This window comes from Bombina bombina, chromosome 1 (assembly GCF_027579735.1).
Source record: "Bombina bombina isolate aBomBom1 chromosome 1, aBomBom1.pri, whole genome shotgun sequence".
Classification (NCBI taxonomy): domain Eukaryota; kingdom Metazoa; phylum Chordata; class Amphibia; order Anura; family Bombinatoridae; genus Bombina; species Bombina bombina.
Window position 1 is genome coordinate 1,484,207,253 of NC_069499.1, and position 27,276 is coordinate 1,484,234,528.

A 27,276-nucleotide genomic window follows, 5' to 3' on the forward strand; every position below is an offset into this window, starting at 1 on the left:
GGAGTGAGGAATGTTGTAATAGTACACCTTGCCACTTTAGTAACTATTACAGAGCCAAAAACACCTTAAGGACATGCAACGTACCGGGTATGTTTGTGTCGTTAAGGGGTTAAAGGGACAGTAAAGTAAAAATTAAACTTGAATAGATTGGACAGGGCATGGGATTTTAAATAACTTTCTAAATTAATTCTATTATAAATCTTCCTTACTTCCTTTGGTATCCTTTGTTCAAAAGTAATCCTATGTGAGCTCGGGAGCATGCACGTGTCTTTAGTCATCTGGCAGCAATGTTTGCAATAATGCTTATAGCAACTTTGTAAAATAGTTGCAAACACTGCTGACATAGAATGCTTAGACACTATCTATCTATTGGGTTTTTGTAAAGCGCGGCTACTCACCCGTAAGGGTCTCAAGGCACTTGGGGTTGCTGCAGTTCAGTTGAAGAGCCAGGTCTTGAGGTCCTTTCTGAACTTAGTTGGGGAGGTTGCTTGTCTGATGTGCAGCAGGAGAGTGTTCCATGGCTTGGCTGCCAGGTGTAAAAGGATCTGCCTCCCGCTGTGGTCTTCCTGATGTGGGGGATGACTGCGAGGGCTTGGTAGGCTGATCAAAGCTGTTTGGCGGGGGTGTAGAAGGTGACGCAGTGTTTGACCTATTCGGGACTGATGTGGAGGGCCTTGAACGCGTGGGTGGGAAGCTTGAACGTGATCCTTTTGTTGATGGGTAGCCAGTGCATGATGTGGCATTGGTGAGGGAGGTTGAGGATGAGTCTGGATGAGGCGTTCTGGATGCGCTAAGCTCCTATGTCTACCTAGGGTTTATAGCAATGCTATACATAGTTATAAACCCCGCCACCATAGAATGCTAAAGACGGGTGCACACTCCTGAGTTTCTATTAGCCTTACTAGAGTTAATCTTCAACAAAAATACCAAGAGAACTAAGCAAATTTGATAATAGGAGTAAATTGGAAAGCTGTTTAAAATTGCATGTTATATCTGAATCGTTTAAGTTTAATTTGGTCTTTTCTGCCATTTTAAATGTTTGAAATTAATATTTAACATGTCATAAAATACTAATGGAGAAATATGTTCTAAAAGCAGATAAACAAGTGAGCCTGGGAGACTAATACAGTTTGGGCAAATAAAGGAGTTCCCTGGGGGAAAAAGGAAGGTTGGCAAACGTAAAGTGCTCATTTTGAGGACAATAAGCATTATAATGCCAATAAAATTAAGGAGCATTTAAAGGAAGATTCATTTTTAAGCTTCTTTTCAAGCTGTGAATCTATGCACAACTGCATGTCAACTTTCTAAAATACTACATAGTGGGCTTTCATATATGTACAGTATCTGGGGGGAAATGATCTGCTATAATGCACAGATGGGTTCCTTCCTCCTTTTTATTTATATTTCAATCTTAGTGGAAAATTGTTTAATACAATGAATTCTTCTAATCTATTTTTTCAACATTTTTGAAGGATTTATTATAATATAAATAGTTTTTTTTTTCCATTATAAAATGCTTGGTATCAATAAGTAATATCTCAAATGTATTTCAAAAAGTCAGATAAAAAAATATATAACAATCTGTATTGTATTGTTTGTAAATATAATCGGTTTGCAGTTTTAAATTATCTAAATTAAGAAAATATAGTAATTTTACTAGATATGTTCTATGAAGTCTAGATAAGGTCAAAGGTATAGTTAAAGGGACAGTCAAGTCAATATAAAACTTTCATGATTTAGATAGGGCAAGCAATTTTTTCAATTTACTTTTATCATCAAATGTGCTTTGTTCTCTTGGTATTCTTTGTTGAAAACTAATCCTAGGTAGGCTCATATGCTAGTTTTAAAGTCCTTGAAGGCTACCTCTTATCTCAGTGCATTTTGACAGTTTTTCACAGCTAGGCAGGACTACTTCATGTGTGCCATATAGAAAACATTGTGCTCACTCCTGTGTAGTTATTTATGAGTTAGCACTGATTGGCTAATCACAGAGGTACAAAGTATATTAATATAACTGTGTTGGTTATGCAAAACTAGAGAATGGGTAATAAAGGGATTATCTATTGTTTTAAACAATAACAATTTTGAAGTACAATGTCCATTTAAGTCAAAAGAAAACTTGTATTATTCAGACAGAGAATGTAATTTTAAACAACTTCCCACTTTACTTCTATTATTAAATTTGCTTTGTTCTTTTTTTATCCTGTGTTGAAAAGCATATCTAGGTAAGTTCAGAAGAAGCAATGCACTGAGCAGCTGGTGATTCACGGCTACATACATATGCCTCTTTTCATTGGCTCACCAGTTGTATTCAGCTGGCTTCCAGTAGTGCATTGCTGTTACTTAGCCTCCCAAGTTGTACTCTTAAAAGACACCACACAAAGCAATTGTTATATGAAGGTTTTTAATATGTAAAGCTGACAAATATTGACAGATATCAGTAGATGTTAAAAATATGAAATATATTTATTATACATATGAGTTAATATTTGCCAGTTTCTCAGACTCTCATCATAATGAATCTATAATCCCAGACTAATTATTATGTTATTTTCCCCTCTAGCTTTCACAATAAAATCACAAATGCACAACTATTCAAATAAGTCAACATACTGTTTATATGTGCAGGCAGACTTGCTCACAGGCAAATATAAATATTTTATTTCTTATTGTCAACTCAAAGCTTGGCAGATAAATATTGGTGATATCTACACTGTTACACCTTGCAAGGAAGGTTAAAGCCGCATGCAACACCTTATTTTATGCCAGTAATTAGCTAATGTGGAATAAACCCTTAAGGCTGCAGAAGGGTTAAAAGTGAACACACTTAACACCTGTTTACACAAACAGAACCCACATATCTGCTTCCTAAGACACTCCAGATAGGAATCTGCCCCAGACACAGATATTTGTACCTTTGTACCTTTTTGTTTCATGCTGAAATGCTTGTTTCTTAACCCTTTCACACACATGAAGGTAAAAATACTGAAACCAACCACAAATACCCCCCCCCCCCCACATCACAAAACCCAATATCTCATTCCAAAATCATAAATCTTGTTTCATTATTTACCTTATTTTCTATCTGAAAAAAATATTTAATTTCTATGGTTCTCTATAGTAGTTGGATACATAATCCATATCTGAATAAACAACTATTTTTTATTTTTTGGAAATATTACTTATGCCAAAATACTTTTTTTCTGAATTATTGGTTTTATTTAAAGTAACACATTTTGTAAAATAAAACTCTAATAATGTTAAATACAACTGTCATAATAAGTGTTTTGTTTTTGTAGGATATTATGCACACAAACACCCAGTTTTGTCTATAAAATGTCAACCTCTTCATGCTTACCTTAGTCTCTCTGTGGTGTGCTGTCATGTGTAGTGAGGGATCTTGTTCATGCTATTAGCAGTTAAAGTTTATAAAAAAATAATGTGACTTCTCTGTTGGAGGAGAACACGAGGCTGAGGAATTTAAGTTAAATATTTACACTTGTTTCACTGAATATTCAATCTCTGAACAGCCAGCGACTGGCATCTTGCTAAACAAGTGGAAGCTGTTTACAAGCGCTAACCCTTTCAGTTGTGGGATCTTGTTGTGTACGAGTTGTTCGAGTTGTGACTAATTTATTATAGGAACAGGTAGCTGTAAACCTTTGCTTTAAGGAAGGACGCAGAAATCTTAAAGGTGCAAAATGTATTTGCCCATAAAAATGTTTAATTAAAGGGACAGTATACACCAACATTTTTCTTATTTCAAAAGATAGATAATCCCTTTATTACCTATTCCCCGTTTCTGCATAACCAACACAGTTATAGTAATACACTTTTTACCTCTGTGATTACCTTGTATCTAAGCCTCTGCAGACAGCCTCCTTATCTAAGTGCTTTTGACAGACATGCAGTGTAGTCAATCAGTGAAGACTCCTAAATAACTTCATGGGAGTGAGCACAATGTTATCTATATGACACACATGAACTAACACTGTCTAACTGTGAAAAACTTTCAAAATGCTCTGAGCTAAGAGGCGGTTTTCAACGGTTTAGAAATCAGTTTGAGCCTAGCTAGGATTAGCTTTTCATAAATACCACCAAGGGAACAAAGCAAATTTGATGATAAAAGTAAATTGTAAAGTTGTTTAAAACTGCATGCCCTATCTGAATCATGATAGTTTAGTTTTGACTTTACTGTCCCTTTAAACAAAATGCAACAGTGATAAACATTATTTCTATTCAAATCAAATTTGTGCTAGCAAAGCTGGTTTTAAATGAACATACTTTGCTTGCAGATCGTTTGCTATGCAGTGCTTAAAGGGACAGTCTACACCAGAATTTGTATTGTTTTAAAAGATAGATAATCCCTTTATTACCCATTCCCCAGTTTTGCATAACCAACACAGTTATATTAATATACTTCTAACCTCTGTGATTATCTTGTATCTAAGCCTCTGCAAACTGCCCCTTTATTTCAGTTCTTTTGACAGACTTGCAGTTTAGCCAATCAGTGCCTGCTCCCAGATAACTTTACGTGCACGAGCACAGTGTTATCTGTATGAAATACATGAACTAACACCCTCTAGTGGTGAAAAACTGTTAAAATGCATTCTGAAAAGAGGTGGCCTTCAAGGTCTAAGAAATTAGCATATGAACCTCTTATGTTAAGCTTTCAACTAAGAATACCAAGAGAACAAAGCAAAGTTGGTGATAAAAGTAAATTGGAAAATTGTTTAAAATTACATGCTCTATCTGAATCATGAAAGATTTTTTTGGCCTAGACTGTCCCTTTAACTACTGATTATATTTCAAATTACTTTAAGGGGGCAGGAAACCCCAAATTTTTCTTTCATGATTCAGACAGAACATGTGATTTTAAACAACTTTCCAATTTACTGCTATTGTATTTTTTGTTCTCTTGCTAACTTTTGTTGAAAAGCAGGAAAGTATGCTCAGGAGCATGCACGTGTCTCCTGCTATGTAGTGCTCCAGACATGTGTACGCTACCTATATCTTTTCAACAAAAAAAAAACATGAGAATGACTCTAATCTGATAATAGTAAAAAGTAAATTAAAAACCTTTTTTTTAAAAAAATTGTATTTTCTGCCTGAATCATAAAATAAAATATTGTGTTTCATGACCCTTTAAGGGGCCTTTTATAGTTTGAAAGAAAAAAAGAAAACATGTGAAATCAGGAGGTTTTTTAGACCACAACTTCTTGGTTACCTATTCCAATAATTTCTGTCTAGTCAAAATTACACTTTCATGATTCAGATAGGGCATGCAATTTTAAACAACTTTTCAATTTACTTGTATCATCACATTTGCTTTGTTCCCTTGGTATTCTTTGTTGAAACCTAGGTAGACTGATATACTAATTTCTAAGACTTTGAAGGCAACCTCTAATCTCAGTGAATTTTGACAGGTTTTCACAACTAGACAGCACTAGTTCATGTGTGCCATATAGATAATGTTGTGGAGTTATTTATGAGTCAGGACTGATTTGCTAAAATGCAAGTCTGTCAAAAAAACTGAAATAAAGGGGCAGTCTGCAGAGGCTTAGCTACAAGGTAATCACAGAGGTAAAACGTGTATTAATATAATCATGTTGGTTATGCAAAGCTGGGGAATGGGTAATAAAGGGATTATCTATCTTTTTAAACAATACAAATTCTGGTGTAGACTGTCTCTTTAAATCAAACCTTTCCCTCTGTTACATCTCTTCTTGCTTTGCACAGAGCACTAGAAATGTCAAAGAGGCCCGGCCCTGCAAATTCAGGGCAGTTGGCCCCTTTGAGGGTTTGTGGATGCACCTTGCACAGCCACTGACTTGCTAGAGGGAAAAAAAAAAAACACAACAGAAAGTACATAGTGAAAAATGAGAGAGGAAGGGTTTACTCTAAATTAGCCATGTGCATTTGTTTAGCTACTAATGCATATTTGTAACAAATATACAGATATTCATTTTGTTTTCATAAAAATCCGAAACTAACTAAACTAATTAAAGAAAACAAATATATACTAACAAAATTTGTTAGTATATATTTGTTTTCTTTAACTCCTTCCTGCCGGTACTTATTTGTTACATCGGATACAAATAAGTAAAAAAATTAAATCCCACAATCGTACATGCGATCTTGTGATTTCAATGAGGTGGTCGTGTCAGGGCGAGTGCCTATGATGCTAGGCGCGCCCTCCAGCCTACAATCCCAGTTAGGAAGCCATTATGGCTTCAGGACAGTAGAACAGCAAGGACGTTCCATGCAGTCCTAACGGCACTAAAGCCCAGCATGGTTAGGATGGCATGGAAGGTCCTAATGGCGGGAAGGGATTAAATTAGTTTTAAAAGGTAAATTACTTACATATAGAGGTCTGGGGAGCTGCACTATTCCTGACTCTTCTTTACAGAGTACAGGGCCGTGCTAATACATACATCCCAACCTGCAAAAACTCATTTCAGGGAGGTGGCTTCACCTGCTACTGCGCCACCCCCCCCTCCCTCCCTCCCTGTTATATATTGGACACCTTGAAACCCTAAATAAGATAGAGACTTATCATTACAGTAGCTTCCCACTAAGGTCACATTAAAAAAGTAGCTTTATTGCACAACCACATACAACAAACCTATTTTCCAGTGATCGTACGCTTGTTGAATGCTTAAATATTTTAGAATACAAAGTTTAATTACATGCTGTTAATAAGGTAGTATTTGTGTTTTTTTTATCTTATTAAAATCAGTGGGGGCTTTTTGGTTACTGATGCATGCTTTGAGGGTTCTATAACGTCCCAGCAACTAAAGACATTCCTTAAATAAACACTTTTCTGGATTTGGGCCACATTGGATCATGGTACTTGGAGTTTCAGGGAGATTGCATTCCATTTGCTGGCATCAGGGAGTCACTATTACAATCAGGGAGACTCCCTGAACTTCAGGGAGAATTGGGATGTCTGCTAATAGGAGGCTTAGCTTAGCAGATCCCAGAGCCTGCGCTAACGGAGAAGGTCTACTGTAAATGCTGACTAAATTTAAATAGATAAATAAACAGACCTAACAAACATCTGGGATACTGGGGGATCATCATGGGTTTGGCCTGCTTCCTGCCTACAGCTTTTAGGCATCCCAGTTTCTAGAGATAGCCACAAGCTCCATCCAAGATCCACACAGCCTTGCCCATTACCAGCCCAGTCATGCCTTTCCAGCTGTGGGCCCGCTCACAGAACACAGCTGGACCACTGCCCATTGCATTGACCGGTCTGAATAAAATAGCAAACTCTAAAATGTTTAGTGCACCGTTCCCCAGTCTCCTATTATAATGCACTTATAATTACAACTTATTGAAAAGCTCATTAAGAAGGGATAGTCAATGCTAAAATTTGTTGTCACGCATATGAAAGAACACTTTAAATTTTGTAGAATATTATTTACTGCTTATCTTTATTTTGAACCTAACAGGAAGTCAAATGGGAACAGAACCAACAAACAATGGCACTATTGAAAAGTAAAGAACAGGTATAAGTTACCTCAATATTTAATGTTCAAAAGGGGGTGTTGCTTATGCATAAGATACAAATTGCAAGAAAATTTGGAAATGGGAAAGAATTCCACCAACACGGATGCATATATTTAGCACTCTACGCCCAGACTGTGGGTAGGAGTATCCTTGTTAGGGTTAAAACATAACTTATGCCAGACTTCGATATTTAGAATACCTCTAAAGGGGGTTCAGATTGCAGCACTTTATAACCATTGTTCTCGTATACACAAGCGGGACCTTACATAAAATATTTTAGCAATCGCAAAGCCGACAGAGGTTGGTTCATTTAACCCAGTGCGATCACAGTGTTTGTATCGCTGTTTATATCAAAAGTGTCATGCCGCACCGCTCTAGCCATTGCTAGGGGCGCAGCGTCTCCTTCCCTGCTCGTTGCCAAGGGTTGTGTCGGATCTGGATGCGTGCGGCGCTGACATCATCGCCACACACTCCCCTCATCGCCTACTCGTGTTTGATCCCTGCCTGTCTGACTACTCTGCCGCTATAAACCTTAACTATTGGATTGATATACTGTTGCTGAACCCTGCCTGTCTGACTACTCTACCTGTTTTAACCCTTAAATTACTGGATTCACATACTGCTGCTGAACCCTGCTTGTCTGACTACTCTGCCTGCTATAACCCTTAACTACTGGATTGATATACTGTTGCTGAACCCTGCCTGTCTGACTACTCTGCGTATTAACCCCTGTTCTGTATTGCCTATTTGTTGCCGAACCTTGCCTGCCTGACCTTTCTAGTGGTGTGCCCTTGGATTGCTTTACTGTTGCCAAATCCTGTCTGACCATTCTAGTGGTTTGTCCTTGGACTGCTCTGCCGTTGCCGCTAGGGACTGTCCAGCCTGTGGTGAGTGCCGCCTTCCTCTTCTTACTAACTTTCTCTGCTCTGGGTTGTTCCTTATCATTCCAGCTCGACGCCGGGATAACAAGACTACTGGCCGAGTTCGGTCTGATAGAGGAATATCCCACAAGCATTACAAAAGTGCACTGCCCTGGCCATATTATTGGTTAACGTATTAATACGGAGGCCTCTTACAAAGATGGCTATGATAAGATGACTAGCTAAACAGCTACTGCAAGACACTTTCTACTTTGTAATCATTATAAGATTGGTACACAATTTATTGTATCCATATTATTCAAGCGAGCAGCAGTAATTTGCTGAACTGTTATAACCCTGTTAACTGGCTAAAGAATTAGAATATCTGTATAAATACACATGTTGAAGCATAACATATACACTACAGAGTATTAATTATGGGGCAGATGCCTCTGGAAATTATATTCACTTAGTATAATCAACCAATATGTGGACTATCAACCTAAAACACAATAAGTCAAAGAGACTGAATTCATGCCAGCGTTAATACAGGACAATATTATAATACATATTAGTAGGCTCTGCAAATATTTAGTTTTTTATCCAGTGGTTGCAATATATCCTAGCTGGGGCATTTAATTTAACAAACTATATGATACTTCATTATCTAAGGTAATTTACATGATATATGAGTACTAATCCTTGCACACTGAGTGGGATTTCTATTAGCATATACTGTGTTAGTGTTGATCAGCAGCTATGAGAACTTGTACTATAGCAGTCCAAGGTTTGGCCAATTATTTTTCATGAATTAAAGTATGAGTCTACACACAAGACTTTTACCATTAACTAGTGGTTGATATTACAATCGTTATTACCAGCCTTTCTGAATTACACTAAGTACAATAGTATATATGTAGATCAGATATGATCCATGAATTATTACTCTAAATGAGAACGAACACAGATTCAGTGTTAAAGCGTATCTCTTTATAATTATAACCTGCTATCACACAGAGTGGTATAGAATCTGATGTTAATTATCAGGCCATACTGACTATTCATTCATACCACACTATATCTTCATTAGATACTAATACCCTGGCAATTTTAATTGTGTGTTACCCTATTTTAGTTGTTTATATCTTAATAAAGGTTATATTTTAACCCTAACAAGGATATTCCTACCCACAGTCTGGGCGTAGAATGCAATGCTAAATATAAGCATCCGTGTTGGTGGAATTCTTTCCCTTTTCCATATTTTCTTGCAGGAAGTCAAATGGGGCCTTCAGACCTGACAGCTCACAAGCAGTGGTGTCTTCTATATGCACCATTAACAGACTTCTGTGTCATTTTAGGACATGTTGTCATATAACTGCATGTCTAGCATTAGGGGGTGCCTATTTTCAGTACTTTTTAAAATACACTTGAATGTTGGTTATGCTAGAGAACATCACCTTCAGAATTTAGAGTACCTTGAAGGTGTGAATCATAGCTCTGTAATCTGATTAATTGCAATGGTTTCCAATCCAAATGCCTCTTACTGCTTTGCTTTTAGGGAGTTATAGTTCTGCTATGCTTTGACAAACAGCAGCCAATAAAAAAAAACACATTTCCCACAATCCTTGATACTTCAAGACAGGATTCCCATGTGAGCCAATCAGATGACTTTGTGCGAGATCAGGTGACTTTAGTTTTCAGTTTATACCATGTTATTATTTCGTTTATGATTCAGATAGTACATACACAAACAACTTTCCAATTTACTTTATCAAATTCCCTCCATTTTTTGGTATCCTTTGTTGAAAGAGCAGCAAAGCACATCTGTTGAGCCAATGACAAGAAATATATATGCCAAACCAAACGAACACCGGATATGGTAAAAAAGCGTTTCTTTATTCTCCATAAAATATCGACATCATGCACTTAAAAACAAAAAGCACAGTACAAGGGTAGACTGAGTCTGACATGTTTCGGCAGCCACCAATCAGCAGCTAGCTCCCAGTAGTTATTTGCTGCCCCTGAGGCTTCCTAGGTACACCTTTTTTAACAAAGGATGCAAAAAAGAACAAAAAAACAGGATAATAAAAGTAAATTGGAAATTTGTTTAAAAATGTTGAATCATGAAATATTTTTGTAGGGTTTTATGTCCCTTTAAGAGCAGCTGGAGCTGGTGCACAGCAAAAATAAGGAATGTATAAGACACAGATTTCCACCTAACCCTATCAATGCCACTGATTATAAGCAGCATAGCAAAAACATATGTTATAGTCTTCTTATCTACATTTATCTATATCAGTCTTCATTTGAAAGTATTTTAAATATCTTCAACATTCTCCTAGATAATACCAGCATATCTAAGTTGATAAGAAGATTATTTAAAATCCTACAGTTTTGCACTAAATGTTAAAGGGACATTAAATACAAAATACATGCTAAATAGATTTTAAAATTATTTTAAATAAAGCCATTGATGCTGTCATGTAAACTTCTCTGCTGAGGACTAGGGATAAATAAGTCACTACAGTGAGCAACCAATTACTTTATTTAATAAATCTGACTTGAGTTTGGAGTCTGAATTTTCACTTTAAACAATTCAAATTAATCCCTTGTATGCCCATGACAACCCTTGGAGGAGCATGACAGCTGTGTGGGTATGAGGATCACCTATTGTCATCCGAGGATCCCCCCTTCCAATCCACATTCTGGTACAGAAAGTTGGTCTCAAATAATGGGAATGCAATTAAAAAGTAACTTCTATAGAAACATTTAAAAGTACATCATCTTGACATTGTCAGAGAAGGTCATCAGACACAGAATGAGCAGCCTACGCGCTTCGTGCCTACTGTGGCACTTCGTCAATCCACATTATGGAAGGGGAGGGAGACTGTAGTCACGTCTCTGCGTGTAGGGGCCACGGACAACGAGGAACTCCCTGATGAGTCAGTGAATACTGGGTAATGATCAGGTGGATAGGGGAAGGGTTTAGTCCCCAGGTTACTTGCAAATGCAAAGAATACAGAACATAACTAGTCAGGGGTTAAAAGTTACTAGTCTAGAAAACAAAAGTTACTAGTCCACTCAGTGTTAAAGATAGGTAAAAAGTTAAATTATTGTACCCATCCACTGAAATTTCTTACTTTCCAGAACTAGTGGACTAATTTCAAGCCCTGTTTTCTATCTATCTATCTATCTATCTATCTATCTATCTATCTATCTTCTATCATCAATCTATCTATCTATCTATCTATCTATCTATCTATCTTCTATCATCAATCTATCTATCACTAATTTAAGCCACTTTTGCTTATGTGCTGGATAACTATACAGTTAAAGGGATATGAAACCCAAAATGGTTTCTTCTGTGATTCAGACAGAGCTATCTATCTATCTTATATAATTAAAAAAATAAGTTTCCAATGTACTTCTATGATTACATTGGATCATTGGCACACAGTGAGCTGGGCCGCTGCTATTTGATCCAGTCTGCTCCATCTGCACCATTGGGTGCTTCAGCTTTGTGAGTACCTTTATGCACTACATCGAATAATCCTTTGTACAAACGTTACTAGGTCATATTGGCGCCTGATATTCTGTGTTGAATAAATACCTAGGTAGGCATCTGGAGCACTGCATGCCAGGAAATAGTGATGAAATCTAGTGCTCTTGCAAAACTGCTGACATATAGTGCTCCAGAAATGGGCTGTCTCCTAAGCATATGGCCCTGCTTTTCAACAAAAGACACCAAGAGAATGAAGAAAAATTAATCATTAAAGTACATTAGAAAGTTGTTTCATATTCTTTAAATATTGAGACATAGGTGGCATTTGAGTAGGACGAATGGAATATAGAGATCAGAAAAGTACAACAGGTAAGTAAGGATACCTGCAGAAAATCACTGATACGTGTGTTATTGTCCCTTTTATTGTCCAATTCTTGTGCAGAAACATTTTATAACCACTCACAAAGGTTTAGATAATAATATATTGCTGGTAATTTATCCTTTTAAAGAGAGCTCATATAAAGGACTTATGTCATTTTCTTATTTCCCTCTTTTGGGTTCATACTGTCAGTGCTTTAACGGTTGTTATTGTGAATAGGTGAAAAATAAAATGTTGTAAAATGAAGACTACCTATACCCTGTAAAAGACCTTTAGTGGAGGGGTCAGCATATTCTTATTCCCTGTTCCAAGGGTCCACAAACTGCTAAGTAGGGGGATATGCTGACAAGTAGAATGTCATGTCTGCACCAATCGCTGCTTTCTGCTTGCTAGCTTTACTCTTGGGTTTCCTGATGCACCTAATGAGACAGCTCAATGTCAATTAGCCAAGAAGATTACACGTTGATCACTTAGATCAGTGATTTTCAACCTTTTTTTTGCCGTGGCACACTTTTTTACATTAAAAAATCCTGCAGCACACTACCATCCCAAAATTTTACAAAATCACACATTGTAGCCTAATACAGCATATATATATATATATATATATATATATATATATATATATATATATATATATATATATACACACACACTGTACTGTGCTGTCATGCCATGCCTCCTACAAACTATACATGACATATTGACATTCATTCAAAAACAATCATAATGATTGTCTGTGAATGAATGTCAATATTTCATGGTTGTAAATTATGCCTGATGAGCCTGTCACATACCTCCCAATATTTCAAAATTTGAAAGAGGGACACCCCCGCTGGTTGGAACTGTTCTGGAGGAGGAGCAAAGCTGCACCAGCATGCATGGGGGATTGAAGTGTTGTGGCGTGTAGAGCCGGCACTAGACACGTGTTGTGGGGGTTCCTTCCAAGTGTGAACACGGGTCGGGGAAGTGAGCTGCCGCTGTGCTGTTACCCTCAGTCATCATCTCACTCAAAATAAAAAAACGGCCCAGAATAAAAAACAAGCAAAATTTAAAAAATATGTCACACTGTTGTCAGTCTGCCGCGGCACACCTGAGGATCTCTCACGGCACACTAGTGTGCCACGGCACACTGGTTGAAAAACACTGACTTAGATCATAATCCATACCAAGTTAGCAGTACCTGCAATATAATGGCAAGCTTGACATCTGCATGCAACCTCAGGATAAGGGAGTTTCTCCACGGAGCGTGTGCCTGGTGTCGTCTGGTTTCCCTACAGCTTGCATTAACTCCAGAGATCCTAAACTCCACTGCTTAGGTGAAGGGAGATTTAGCTATACTCCCGTTCCTCTGTGCATGCAGTGAATGCTGCTCATGGGACGAGTTTCTTCCAATCAGAGCAATGAGTCAACAGCTAAATAACTGAAGAAAAAGCTTGAAGTAAAAGATAAGCTTTATTCACACAACAGGTGTAAGTTAAGACAGAGGAAGGTTGTGTATAATAAGCAAATGAACCTGAAAACAGCTGACATGTTTTTCGGCCTTGGCCATATTCATAGCTGGCAATTTCAAGCACACTGATTCAACATTTAAAACACCCACTATACAGTGATTGTATAAAAACAATGATAATGTATTGCTAAGTGATAGTCTATGCAAGATGTGCTGTACAATATATGCTCCAGGACATATTGTGCTAAACACAGTGACTCTATTAAAATGGACAGAGTCTAGAATTTGTATTGTTTAAAAAGATAGATAATCCCTTTATTACCCATTCCCCAGTTTTGCATAACCAACATGGTTATATTAATATACTTTTTACCTCTGTGATTACCTTGTATCTAAGCCTCTGCAGACTGCCCCTCATTTTAGTTCTTTTGAAAGACTTGCATTTTAGCCAATCAGTGCCCTTTCATAAGTAACTCCAAAGGCGTGAGCACAATGTTATCTATATGGCACACATGAACTAACGCCCTCTAGCTGTGAAAACAGTCAAATGCATTTAAGTAAGAGGTGGCCTTTAGGAAATTAGAAATTAGCATATGAGCCTACCTAGGTTTAGCTTTCAACTAAGAATACCAAGAGAACAAAGACAATTTGATAATACAAGTAAAATGGAAAGGTGTTTAAAATTACATGTCCAATCGGAATCATGAAAGTTTAATTTTGACTAGACTGTCCCTTTAAAACAACAAGAGCCCTAAATTGTTCTCTTTACATACTCATAATATGGAAGTTTGAAAACATGTATAAACTATATAGGGCCTACTACATTGCTTGTGACACTAAAACAAAAACAAGATTGTTCAATCTAAAGATCTTGTTTCTTATAATCTATACATTCTACCAATGTAGAAATCTCCAAGCAAATATGGGCAAATTATTTATTTGCAAGTCTACCAATAGAAACATTATTAAAAAGGTACTTTGCGGGAGGAGCCAGCTCTGCAGCAGAGCGGTCGCACATTCTCATAGCTCTGGCTATAATGTGTTAAAAAGCAAACTTAGCGACCGTTCCAGCTCATATAAGTGGACACTATTGTGGATCAGAAAGCCTAGATGACCTACACAATCTACCCTAAAGAGTGCCATATGTGTCTAAGGAGATCGAGTGCCATATGTGTCTAAGGAGATCTTATGATCCGAGTGTGCATGCGGCCGACGACAGGCACTAGGAGCAGCCATCTTGTGGCCTATGCGGCACTTACTGTGGAGATCGGGATCGGCCAAAACTTAGTGTTACACCCTTCAAGCTAAGAGACTGCCTAACTATGGAAGATCCAGAGCGCATTATGGAGGAGATATACCACTTTTTAGATGGCTGCCGAGAAGTGTTTGGGTATTCATCTGTGTCGGAGCCCCAGTTAGCAGCAGCAAAACAGGTAGAACACGCTGCTTACTCACTTCTCTCTATAAACATTTATAACATAGAGCCAACGTACATGACACGAACTGACATCGCTGACCAGGCGACTGCAGCAGAGCGTTCAGACTCCTTTAATAAAGCAGGCGTTGCACTTAAGATGACAGACACAATAGACCACGCTATGGCAGGGAAACACCAGGGGGCTGCAGCACCTGCGATGAGGGTATGTCACTGCCCAGCAATGGAGCTGCCCTATATCCATCATAGCGAGAAGCAAAGTGTGAATGAGTAGGTCGTGGTCTCTGCGGCATTGCCTGTGATTAATATATCAGTGACTCTAACTTTTCAACATACTATGATGCCTTTTACACCAAAACTAGAGACTCCTTTTCCATATCTATTGGCTGCAGGCAGGGAGGAGGCAACACATAACTTCCTCTCTGATTCCATGATCGCTCCTCTTGTGCTAATACCTACAAAACACTGAGTACATAAGTGGACTCCACCTACGGTGCTTATTAACTTTGAAGCCATTTCAGCTCCAATATTAGCGCTGCAGAGAAGAACAGCGCTGCAGAGAAGAACACCACAGTCTCACAAGTCCGGTGTCGGTTAGAGAATGCTCTCCTGACTGAGCCCCTGCAGAGAGACATCTTTACACTTTGCCAGCTTTCTGTTTAGTTTTATTTGTTTGGTAATCTCCATATACATATAGTTCTTTTGCCTCACTATTTACCTTATCGCTATTGTGGGGTTTCTTTGCACAATACTTAGAATTACTGTGTTACTGATTTTATATCCTTACAAAATACCTGCTCACTCTATTAAGCGTTAATGATTTTGTATCCTCACAATAACTGTTCACCCTTACCCTCCAATATGTTCCATAGCCTCCCAAATATTATTCCTGGACTACCATATTATTATACTACACTCTATATTGTCATTCATGTTAGATATTGGACATTATGTTTTACCACCATGCCTTAGCTAAATGTTTTACCATGTCTGTTACATGTATATATATATACTCAACTGCAGATGAGGGACTTATGCATTTACAACTATCGACCAAGATGTTGGGGACGATCATTGACCTGACCTAGCACACTTAGGTTATACTGTGTGTTGCAGATATATTTCATACTATTAAGAGTTATGAGCCTGTTTGATCCGCCTGTATATATGAGTGTGGTGCTACCCTCCTCTTTTGGCGGGTCATGTTGTCTCCTGTTAGATACATTTGATTGACATCTGAGATATAATGCCCTGGTGACAGACAGGCAAATCGCCCTGAGTGGTCATTTATAATGGTCCTTGAGCTCTATCATAACCTAGCAACACTTTGCTTAGATTCCTGTAATGCCCTGTTAGCTTTGCTGTCCTGCCCTCAGGTTTGTCTCACACATTAGGTGAGTGTAAAGACAGGGACAAAATACTTATAATTCTCTCTCTTGCCAGAGAGTAGGCAATGTGATGGCTGTAGTTTAGGATCAAATAGTGACCTTTTATTAGGACATACCTAACTTTACATCATAACTTGTACGCCAACCTTTGGGTATAGGGCCTGTACCCGAGGGATATGGTCTGGAAAAGTATAAGAGTAGACCACAAACCCACACTTAGCCTGGTCCTGATATAACTACATTTTTGCTTTAGCCCATACAGGTGGTATTGTTGATGTAACCATAGACCCTTTACACTAGTCATCTTTACCCAATGGTACTAGTTGGTGGCCTTCCTATTCACATTACTTTCTCCTTGTGTATAGGGGCTTGATATAACCTTGAAATCTAGATAATACCAGCACCTCTCAGCATGTTAACTATTATTATCATCCAAGTAATACCTGCATAGTATGTATAAAGTCTATATGGACCTACTCAATTATCCCTATTTAGCTGGCATTATAGATTATTGATGTGAATCTACTATTTTGTTAACTACATGGAAAATGTTTTAGTGTTTTTCTGTCACCTATATGGCATATCTGTATAGCTAGTAAGTATTATTTGCTTGTACCGCAATACTTATCAAGAACGTCAGGAAGAGCAGAGGTGGTTAATGTCTCTCTTAGCATCTTTTTTTCTAGCAGATTAAGTGTGTCTTAGCCTTATAGGAATCCTATAGCATCTACCCACCGCCTCCTTCCCTCAAATCACAACATGCTAGAATCTCTTGTGATGCTTATCCCATCTAAGTGTAGGCGGGTGAACAGCCATCCAAGGTCTTAAAACACTCATTTGCTGTATACAATTAGAGTGTATCACACTTAGCAGGTTCATTTGAGTTTTGCAGTAACTTTGCGTACTACGTGATATTTATGTTTTTATCCAGTTTTATATATGCTATCTAGGATAAGTTTGATACTTGTAACCTCTACAGTCTGTGATTCCAGCAGGCTGGACCTACAGATATCCTGTAAGGGGCACCACATTTGGGATTAGTCACTACACACAGTATGTCCACTCCAAGAGCATTGAGCTTACTGACCTCATGTGCTATATAACAAAGGCTAAAAGATTGATGGCCAGTATACTTAAGCTTACTCCTCCTCATATAATATGCTCCTTTTTTGCCAGGTGGTCCGTAGGTTACACCTTATTGCTACTTTGGGATGGTAGCGGGCTAACTCCAATGTGCCAGACTTATACTCCATTATTTGTCTCAAATTTGACCCTTAACACATATTATTTCCTTGTACTCCTATAAATTTTCCAGAGGCCTCTTTTGCAACATACCACCTGACTTTATAAAAAGTGTTTAAAGAACAATCAGAACAAACACTCAAAAGGTTTGTTTCTATTGGATCACAAAGGGAGATGTCTAAGGAGTGGTTTTTTTTCTGAAGGAACTTGATGCCCATTACAGTGTCTGAATAAAGGGCTGGAATGACTTATTTTGATGCTTCCTTCTGTGTGATTATTCATCTAACATTCAGACATATACTTGTTTACTTGCCTGACTACAGAAAACTCTCAAGGCTTAGCAGAAAAGTAAAACCGTTTTGTTTTTGTATTTTTAAGTTTATTAACACATTTTTATTGGTTGTTTGAAATATGCCACATAATGTATGAGATGAAATGCACCAACAACAGCGGTTCTTGCTCTGGATATTTGCTTCTCCTTCTGCCTATGACCTGGAAGTGGACTAGCTCAAAGACTCTGTATGATAAACTCTGGTCCTTCAAGGGTAGAGGTTTTGGAATACCTATATAAGAACCTATATATTACACGTTGTTTTTCCTCCTCTTCTTCCAATAGTAAGTAAAATCCTTGCAAGACCTGTGAATGTAAGAATAATATCATACTATCTGTTGTCATATTATATGTCATGAAGATTCAAATACAATGAAAAATATTTCAACTAAAGAACAATCAGTGGTCTTAACCTTTTACCGCTGTTATATTCCGTCACAACGGCGCTGGGCTTTAAAGCCGTTATGACAGAATACAACGTCATAGCCAACGGCTGTCTTGAAGTCTACTGCGCTTGCAGGATTTGATCGCTGTCTGGAGGGCGTTCCTAGCGTCATAGGGATGCCCCCCAGACCTGATCCCATCATTGAAATCTTGCAATCGTTTGCACGATCGCGTGATTTCAATTTGTCTACATCGGAACAGTGTTACGATGTAGACTTTATAACCTGGTCATGAAAGGATTAAAGGAAATATATATATATTTTTTAATTACATTTTTTTATTGAGGTTGTGTAAGATGTTACATAAAAGATTAATCAATAAACAATAGTAACATTGTTTAGAATTGTAACATTCTTAGCGTATAAACATAGCGGAAAAGCATATCAATAACAATTCTAGGCATACCTTCTGGAAATCTCTGAAAAAGTGTAAACACTATGCCTATAGAGTATATAGCTTAGTCTATTATTCGGGACATCCTAAAACATTTAATGTGAAAATGGCTTAATGTAGCTTAATGAGTAAAAAAGTGAACAAATGTTAATCAATTGCTGCATAATTTTAATAAGATTTCCACTATCCAAGCCTATCCTAGAAGTTTCATGGATTTTGGTTTTCCACAAGGCAAATGAGTGACATTAAGCTTCTTTTTTGGGGAGCTTAATGTGGCTTAACGTACAAAATTGAACTTAGATGTTAACCAATTTCCCCCAAACTTACCACAATACATTAATCTATCTATTCAAACATATTCTGAAAATTTCAGGACATTTGATAAAACATACCAAAAGTTATTCACATTTAACTATTCTTTTACAATCCTAAAACATTTAATGTGAGCAGCTTAATGTAAAAAGAGCTTAATGTACCAAAATTCACCTAAACATCAATCAATTGCCTTCAAACTTGGCACAAACTCAGTTTGTCACTTACCAAACCTATCCTAGAAGTTTCATGATATTTGGTTTCCCACAAGGCAAATGAGTGACATTAAGCTTGTTTTTTGGGGAGCTTAATGTGGCTTAACGTACAAAATTAGATCTTAACCAATTTCCCCCAAACTTCTCACAATACATTAATCTATCTATTCAAACATATTCTGAAAATTTCAGGAAATTTGATAAAACATACCAAAAGTTATTCGCATTTAACAATTGTTTTACAATCCTAAAACATTTAATGTGAGCAGCTTAATGTAAAAAAGAGCTTAATGTACCAACATTCACCAAAACTTCAATCAATTGCCTTGAAACTTGGCACAAACTCAGTTTTTCACTTTCCAAACCTATCCTAGAACTTTCATGGATTTTGGTGTCCCACAAGGCAAATGAGTGGCATTAAGCTTATTTTTTTGGGAGCTTAATGTGGCTTAATGAGTAAAAAAGTGGCCAAATGTTAATCAATCGCTGCATAATTTTGCACAACCCAAGATTTCCACTATCCAAGCCTATCCTAGAAGTTTCATAGATTTTAGTTTTCCACAAGGCAAATGAGTGACATTAAGCTTGTTTTTTGGGGAGCTTAATGTGGCTTAACGTACAAAATTGAACTTAGATGTTAACCAATTTCACCCAAAATTCCAACAATAGATTAAGCTATTTATTCAAACATATTCTGAAAATTTCAGGACATTTGAGAAAACATACCAAAAGTTATTTGCATTTAACTATTTTTTTTACAATCCTAAAACATTTAATGTGATCAGCTTAATGTAAAAAGAGCTTAATGTACCAAAATTCACCTAAACTTCAATCAATTGCCTTGAAACTTGTCACAAACTCAATTTTTCCCTCTCCAAACCTATCCTAGAAGTTTCATGGATTTTGGTTTCCCACAAGGCAAATGAGTGACATTAAGCTTGTTTTTTGGGGAGCTTAATGTGGCTTAATGTACAAAATTGAACTTAGATTTTAACCAATTTTCTCCAAACTTCCCACAATACATTAATCTATCTTTTCAAACATATTCTGAAAATGTAAGGACATTTGATAAAACATACCAAAAGTTATTCGCATTTAACTATTTTTTTACAATCCTAGAACATTTAATTTGAATGGCTTAACGTGAAAAAGAGCTTAATGTACAAAAATTTGCCTAAACATCAATCAATTGCCTTGAAACTTGGCACAACCTCAGTTTTTCACTATCAAAGCCTATCCTAGAAGTTTAATAGATTTTGGTTTCCCACAAGGCAAATGAGTGACATTAAGCTTGTTTTTTGTAGAGCTTAAAGGGACAGTCTAGTCCAAAAAAACTTTTATGATTCAGATAGGGCATGTAATTTTAAACAATTTTCCAATTTACTTTTAACACCAATTTTGCTTTGTTCTCTTGGTTTTCTTAGTTGAAAGCTTAACCTAGGAGGTTCATAGGCTAATTTCTTAGACCTTGAAGGCCGCCTCTTAAGAATGCATTTTAACAGGTTTTTCACCACTAGAGGGTGTTAGTTCATGTTTTTCATATAGATAACACTGTGTTCGTGCACGTGAAGTTACCTGGGAGCCATCACTGATTGGCTAAACTGCAAGTCTGTCAAAAGAACAAATAAAGGGGTAGTCTGCAGAGGCTTAGATACAAGATAATCACAGAGGTAAAAAATATATAAATATAACTGTGTTGGTTATGCAAAACTAGGAAATGGGTAAACAAGGGATTATCTATCTTTTAAAACAATAACAATTCTGGTGTAGACTGTCCCTTTAATATGGCTTAATGTGCAAAAAAACAACAACTTAGATGTTAACCAATTTCCCCCAAACTTCCCACAATAGAATAATCTATCTATTCAAACATATTCTAAAAATATACCGATATTTGGTAAAACAAACAAAAAGTTATTGACATTTAACAATTTTTTTACAATCCTAAAACATTTCTTGTGAGCAGCTTAATGTAAAAAGAGATTAATGTACCAAAATGTCCCTAAACATCAATCAATTGCCTTGAAACTTGGCACTACCTCAGTTTTTCACTATCCAAGCCTATCTTAGAAGTTCCATGGATTTTGGTTTCCCACAAGGCAAATGAGTGACATTAAGCTTGTTTTTTGGGGATCTTATTAAGGCTTAACGTACAAAAAAGCACTTTGATGTTAACCAATATCCCCCAAACTTCCCACAATACAATACAATACTTTATCTATTCAAACATATCTGGAAAATTTCAAGATGTTTGCTAAAACAAACCAAAAGTTATTCACAATTAACTATTTTTTTTACAATCCTAAAATTAATGTGAACAGCTTAATGTAAAAAGAGCTTATTGTACAATAATGTGCCTAAACATCAATAACTTGCTTTGAAACTTTGCACTACCTAAGTTTTTTACTTCCCAAACCTATCCTTGAAGTTCTATGGATTTTAGTTCCCACAAGGCAAATGGGTGACATTAAAAAATGTCTACCCTCTAATTAGTTCCCAATGATCTACTTTACCTGCTGGAGTCTATTAAATTGTTTAAGTATTTCCATTACCCTTATATTGGCATTTTAAATTGTTGATTTAGCCTGTGGTATCCCCACATATTGTGAAAGTATTTGTCCTTAAGGCCAAGCTGTGTTAACACAGCCAGTAGAATAAATTATACTCACAGGGGTAGATTTATCATAGTGCGAGTAGACATGATGCAATGTAGCGTACCATATCCGCTGCACATCGATAAATGCCGACAACAAACGCTGTCGGCATTTATCATTGCACCAGCAGTTCTTGTGAACTGCTGGTATAATGCCGCACCCTGAAGATTCACGGCCAATCGGCCGCTAGCAGGGGGTGTCAATCAACCCGATTGTATTCGATTGGGTTGATTTCTGTCCGCGGCCTCAGAGCAGGCGGACAGGTTATGGAGCAGCTGTATTTAGACCGCTGCTTCATAACTTTTGTTTCCGGCGAGCCTGAAGGCTCACGCGGAAACAGGGGCATCAAGCTCCATTTGGAGCTTGATAATTCGGCCCCACAGTGGGGTATAGAAGAGATAAGAGAATAAAATGTTAATTTTCCATTATTCTCTCCAAGTTTTGGTGAATGGTTTATGGACAGATATAAGACAAAGAAGCATGTATATGTACACAATGTGATAAAGTAATGAGATAAGATTATAGCTACAAGCTCAACCCATTTTATTAGGTTGTGGCTTAAAAACACAAAATCATTTAATTCATATACACAAATAAGCCTTAAAAAGCAAATATCATACATTTTATACTCTGCAGCTGGTAAAAAAGGTAATTTGAAACACATTAAGGGAAAAACTATTTTATAGCATGCTGTCCCTTTAAGCTTGTTTTTTGTGGAGCTTAAGGTGGCTTAACGTACAAAAAATAACTTAGATGTTAACCAATTTCACCCAAACGTCACCTAATATGATAATCTATCTATTTAAACATATCTTGAAAATTTCAGGATATTTGGCAAATCATACAAAAAGTGTTTTTCACATTTTATCTATTTTTTTACAATCCTATAACATTTAATGTGAACAGCTTAAAGGGACATTCAACACTTAGTGTAACATGTTTTGATATGGTAAATTAAAAAATGGAGGTCCGCCTACACTATACCCCTCCTCCCTTGCCGCCTTGCTTCTGTCCTAATCAGCGGCGCTAACTACTCTAATAGCCGGTCAATATGGATGCCGAACTCCCCCCACTATTACGTAGCTGCCTTCTTCTTCATCTGATAAGCAAATCAGAATCCAGTCCTCGGACAGAAATTGCACGCGCTATTAGAGTAGTTAGCGCCGCTGATTAGGACAGAAGCAAGGCGGCAAGGGAGTTGGGGTATAGTGTAGGCGGACCTCCGTTTTTTTATTTACCATATCAAAACATGTTACACTAAGTGTTGAATGTCCCTTTAATGTAAAAAAGAGCTTGATGTACCATAATTAAGCTTGTTTGAGGATCCAGTGGCTTAATATGGAAAAATATTGCCTCCAACCTTCCACAGCAGAGGACTCCAGCTAGACAAAGATACCTAGAACATGTATTGGCTTTTTGAGAAATACACCTAATCTTATTCACATATGTATTTTGCTTTTATTTTTAAATGATTGCAAGGCTATCAGGAGAAATAAAAGGAAGGAGAGCAGAAAACAAACTTTCTATTAAACTAATGTTTCTTAAATCTCTATCCCTAATTGAATCTAAAGTGAAAGTGAAACTGTTAAGAGCAGGGAATTGTATTATACTTAGAGAATCAGATGATCACCAGTGCATTTTTATTATAGTTTTGTATTTAACATACAGCAAATGCAAAATGTTATTGTTTAGAGAAAGATCTACTGATTTAACACTGAAGGAAGCAGAATCAATATTAAGAAGCATTGAAGAACATAAAGAATATGTAACTTCTGATCCAGCTATTTTACCAAAAGCAAATCAATTCTACATCTACAAGGCTCCAGCTTTTGACATAACCAACATGGATTTTCGTTTTGACCAATATACTTGGAAACAAAAGGGCTCAAACATGCATAATCTTTGCAAATATGGAGGCAGTGTTTTAAAAAGGTATTATCAGATTAGAACACAAGATTTTAAAAATGGCTCTCCAGAGTTCCGTAGACATGTATACTGCTTAAATGAAAACAGAAGCCAAACAATGTCTAAGTACTACTTAATACATTACCTTGGAAATGAAAAAATCTTTACTGGTACAAAACATGGGAATTCAAAAACTGACAAGGCTTACCTGCCTACTAAAAAAACGGTGTTTAGTGATATCTGTAAAAATGATACAGGACATGATACAATCAATATATATAAAACAATACTGAGCCGCAAAGGAAGTGATAAAAACCAAGATCGCATGTCTGTGTATCGTTCTAGAAATGTAAAACAAGTTCAGAAAACCATATACTCTAAAAGGAAAGAGCAACGCATATCAAGGGATGAGATATTCAGTTTGCATGAGCTTGCTTTTCAACTCGATGGATTCATTTGGAACATTACCACTTTTCCAGACATTTTGGTGTTTCTTGGACTACCAGACATTATAGCTTTGTCTTGTTCTGTACTGGAAATGTCAATAAAACACAACCATCCACAACTGATAAGTTATGACACCACATTTCAGCTGGGTGACTTCTATCTCTCAGTTTTAGTTCAAAGGAATACAATACTGGAAAATGACCCAATCTACCCTGTAGCCTTTATGTTACATGAACGGAAATTTATGACCCATCACGAGAGATTTCTACAAGAGGCGTTGAGCAAATTAGGCATGGAATCAGACCGATATAAAAAAATTCCAATTATTGTTGACAGAGAAAAGGGCATTGTAAAGGCTTTGAAAAAGAACTTCTCACATCTTAGTATCATTCTCTGCCGTGTTCACATGCTGAGAGATGTTGAATATTGGGTGAAAAAACAGAAGGGTGGACGCGATGATGTAAAAGTTTTAAAAGACCATGTCGAACAACTGATTGATTCACAAACTGCTACTGAATTCAATAATAATTATGAAAAATTCAGCAAAACTTGGACTGAAAGTTTCAAATATTATTTTGAAATGCACTTGAAAAATGATATCCAGTATCATTTAGTGTCGTATATCACTCAAACCTTTGCTGCTTTTAGAGGCAAATGTGCATCAAACAACATTAGTGAAAGTATGAACAAAATGATAAAAACCCAAAATGAATGGAAAGAGCTGCCTTTGGATGCAATGGTTCTGTCACTTTACTACATGCAGACTTTCTTTGTCAATGAATTTGAAAGAGCAAATTATGGATTGGGTAACTACAATCGAAAAAAATGCCATCCCTTACCCAAAATAGTTGACAACAAAGCAATTGCACCCTTCATTCCTCTTGAAGATATTATTAAACGAGTGAAAAGAGAAACAGTTTCAAATTCATGCACTGTAGAGAAAATGCCAAACCTGCGAATGAGCCAGAAATCTTTAGCATGCAGCTCTGAAGAAATGGATCTTGTTAGCTTTAATGCACAATTAAATTTTTTTTAGTTAGAAGTATAAGAAATGAAAATGTGTATGTTGCGAAATACACATCCAAGGGGGCGGTGTGTTCTTGTCCTAGCACAGGAAAATGTTACCATATTCTAGCGGTTGAGATGGCAACTAATATACCTTTTCCCACAAAGAGAACATACAGCCTTTCACAGATGAGGAAAAGGGCTAGAGGCAAAGAAAGGAAATCTGGAAGAAAACATCCAAGAGCAAAGGATTATGATTATTCTGTCACCCCAGCCCCCGATTCTTTGCAGTCTTTGACTGAACTTTTAAATAACCCACAAGATGTTAAGCTTGCATCATCTGATTCAACCAGTGAATTTGATAATGAGGTGGCACAAACGACAGATGATCTGTCACATATTGATGCAACAATAAGTGAAATAAAAAATGTTCCTCCTTGGATGTCTCCTGATGTGTGTATTCCAGAATGGTCAACAATGCCACAAACATACAAAAGTCTTTCTCCTACAGTTTGGTTAGAAGATGTGATCATAGACCAAGCTTTTCATGCATTCATCCACATTTATAAAAGAACCCATAGTGTGACGTGTACCAACTTATATTTACCAGTTAGCTGCTAACAATGCATTTTGCCCAGTGTTACAATTCAGTGCAGCAAACAGCATAGTTAGTTATGAAGTAATTCTCATACCTTTCAACACAGATATTGTAGGTTCTGGGAATCACTGGATTCTCGCTGTAGGAGACATGCATGAGAAAGAATTGCTCATTTTTAATTCTGTTTATAGTAAAGAAACTGCAGAGACAGCTGCTTCAGGACTAATGAAAATCATTGAGTGCATCTACACTACGGCAGGAAAAGCATCTGACTTGGAAAAGTGGAAGATCATTGCAGTGCACGATGTACCTCAACAAAAAAACAGCCACGATTGTGGTGTCTACGTTATCCTTTATGGATGTGCGATTGTTGGCAACTTTTCACTTAGCACTGTAAACAGCACAAGAGCAAGAGCATGGATACACTCTATCCTATCAAAATTTGAGCCACAAAGAGGTAAACGATCGAGACTACAGAAAACAACTCTACAAAAGTATGTTGATAGGCTCTTATGTTACAAAGAACGTTTGTCAAAGTGTGAATTATCTGTAATTGCGAAAAATTCAGCTGAAGTTTTAGAAAAACTGAAGGTTTCACTTAATCGAGAAAAAAATATTCAGACATCATGCAGTGTGTTGGAATGTCCAAAGGATCCTGATAACCTCTTAACCCAACATGTTCACTGTGAAGTGTGTGTGGACAGAGATTTCATTAACAATGTGCAGTTTACAGATGATTCTGGCACATTACCCATAAAGCATTACACATGCAAAGCCTGTAAACTCCAAATTTAGGAAGACAATTTTGTCTAGGAAGGATATTTTCATAAAAGGTGATGAGATTTACTTTCTATTTTTGAGTGTTTACTCTGTATTAATCAATGTAATATTTATTGGTGTAATTGGTGAGAATATTTGATGGATCTCTGCTAGTATATTTGCATAATTGTTCTTGATATATACGGTTGACATTTTTTATATATTACGTGTAGAATTGTATAGGAAAGTGTTTTTTTAATACATGTGTGAAATATATTTCAGCCTGAAATCTTTATGTTAAACATACGTTAATTGCTTTCTTAAATTGTCTTTTAGTTTTATTTCTTTGAAAATAAGAAAACGTATTCATCCTATACTATTGTTCTAAGTGAAAGTGGGCTCTATTCCTGAGTTATTTTATCTTAGGTCATTGGATACTATG

The 27,276-nt window shown here is 36.8% G+C and overlaps 1 protein-coding gene across 1 annotated transcript in view; it reads right to left on the bottom strand.

The window, feature by feature from the left end:
• KCNJ16 (potassium inwardly rectifying channel subfamily J member 16) overlaps nucleotides 1-3,589 on the bottom strand; it is a 173,177-nt gene extending 169,588 nt beyond the window's left edge. Inside the window, exon 1 of the mRNA XM_053707186.1 lies at nucleotides 3,359-3,589. The gene's annotated coding sequence lies outside the window, so the exon portion shown is untranslated. The remainder of the gene's footprint in view (nucleotides 1-3,358) is intronic.
• Between the last annotated feature and the right edge of the window lie 23,687 nt (nucleotides 3,590-27,276).